This window comes from Drosophila melanogaster, chromosome X, assembly GCF_000001215.4.
Source record: "Drosophila melanogaster chromosome X".
Lineage (NCBI taxonomy): Eukaryota > Metazoa > Arthropoda > Insecta > Diptera > Drosophilidae > Drosophila > Drosophila melanogaster.
Window position 1 is genome coordinate 8,650,682 of NC_004354.4, and position 2,400 is coordinate 8,653,081.

Here is a 2,400-nt window from a genome sequence, read left to right on the forward strand (position 1 = left end):
TGCGGTACACCTTCCACGGACGATGGCAGCGGCGGCAGCAGCGCAGCGAGCAGCGGGCAGAGCAAAAGTCGTTCGACCAGAGTCTGCGAAAAAAGAAAAACAACAAGAAAAAATGTTGGAAGAAGAAGCAGGAAAAAAACAACAAACAAACACCAGCGGTGGTGGAAACGAGAGGGAGAGCGAGTGAGTGCCTGCTTTTAGCAATGGCTGCCCGGCTCTCTACCGCGCGCCAGAGTGAGATAGCCGTAGTTTCGCTCCGTTCCAGTCGTTCAGTATTTCGCTCTCTCTCTCTCTCTCACTCTCTTGCGGCATCTCTCTCGCACGCCGCTTACAACCTGACTGAGTGGGAGCGAGACAACTGCTGGTGGTACCGTTTGCTGAGCAGCTGTATTTACCGCTGTGTTGTTGCTGCTGCGCGTGTGTGTGCGCGCGTGTATGAGCGTGTGTGTACGTTGCTGGTGTGCGTTTGAGTGTGGGACCACACCCCAAAAAAATTCAGTTCAACAACTTTGTTGTTGCCACAAGAGCAAAAAACGAGGAGCAAAAAATACATAGTCATAAAAGGAGGAAAAAAAAGCAACAACGTACCTTCGTATTTTTGCGCGGCAGCAATGAAATTTTAATGAAAACGACAAGACAGCGAAAACAACGCAAAAATTTGTTAGCTAACAGCGAAAGATAAGGAAACGGGGGTAGGTGGCGACGGGCGTTTAAAGGACGCTGGTCAGTACCGCTACTTTTGCTACTGCTGCTGCTACTGCTGCTACTGCTTCTTCTTTAGCTTCCTCCTCTTCTACTTCTGCGTCGCAAATTGCCATGCACACACAACACCAGCGGCGAAAGCGCGACAGGGATGGGGAGAGCCAGCCACTCACACTTGGCACGCCCCCTCTCTTTCGCCCCAATGGGCGGCCCCCATTGTTCAATTATCATTTACGCAAAGTGAGGCGAAAAGAATCGAAACTTAAGGTGGATTTGGGTTTAAAGTCTAGTTTGCTATTCGTGGGCTAAGAATTGCTCAAAAGAGGTCTTTAATAAATGATTTCAATAGATATAGCTATTATAATTATGATTTAGTTTTGCAAAGCGGTTTTGTTAGTTTTAATTTTCAACTAGCTTATAATTATTAATTAGCTTATTTATAAATTCTCTACCATGGCAGTCTAACTGTAAATGATATTTTCGAGCAACCAACACTTTTTGTGCCCAAACATTTTTTTCTGTTATATTTTTGCCTTGTAGCTGACGCAGGAATAAAAATTCGCAGAGTTGGGTGGTTTGGGGGAGCAGCGGAAAAAACCTTATCAAATTTTTATGACAATTTGAAATAGCTGACGACAGTTGTTTGGCCATCTCACTCGCACTAACGGCCCGCAGGTTTGGGCGGCGAGAAAATGTTGCACAAATATTTTATGGATTTTTCTTGTTGAAATTGCTGTGTGCTTATTATTTTTTTTTTATCCAGCTACCGCACTTTTCCCATTTCCAGGCGGGCAAATTAAATTGTTGCGGCTAATTGATGTGTAGATGAAACATGAGGCAATTACCCTTCGAGGGGAAAAGCTTAGCGCACAAATTGGGACTCGGACACAACGAACGGGAAATCTCGAAAAAAAAATTGTACAGAGAGCCCGAAATGAAATAAAACAAAAACCTAATTTTCATGAAAAATGTTGCGGGGAAATGTAAAATGTTTTTGGAGTAAAATTCACGGAGGCAAAAACTGCGCGCAAATGAAAAAGTTTTAGTTAGACAAAAACTGTAATTTACTTACACAATTTACAAATAGTTAATTTAAACTTTCAATAGGAAGTTTGTTTTTTTTTTCACTTCAATTTCAATTGTGAAAAACCAAAATTGAAATAAGACTTTAACAATTATAGGTCTTATCTTTTGGAGTATATGTAAGTAACTAACGCGTAAATTTCATTACATACGAATAAAAACTACAACTGCCAACATGAAAATTGTATCTTTTTTAGTTCGGCCTTTTTCAGCGTCAGCGAATAAAAAACGCAAAGCAAGTAAAAAACCGATTTGAAAATGAAAATACTCAAAGTTGAGCGCACATATGTACACGTGGGTGTACTTTTGCCATCATTTTTTATTTTCTCCCTATTTTTTTTTTCTGTTTTGTTTGTTCGCGAGTCGCCAGCCGCGAAAAGTTCGCCGCCATTTGCCCCAAAACATTTTTCATAGGCGACAGTTTTGATTGCTCCGTGGGGCAAGAAAAAAAAAAAAAAGAACTGTGAAGGGGCGGTGGCGGGGGGTCTTATGTGTGGGTGTTCAGGTTTTCGACTAGAAACGCAGGCAACTTGCCTTGCTTACCCCCCTCCACTACTTTTTTTTTTATTGCGATTTCTTCTGCCCATTTTTTCACAATTTTTTCGCTTTTTTTTT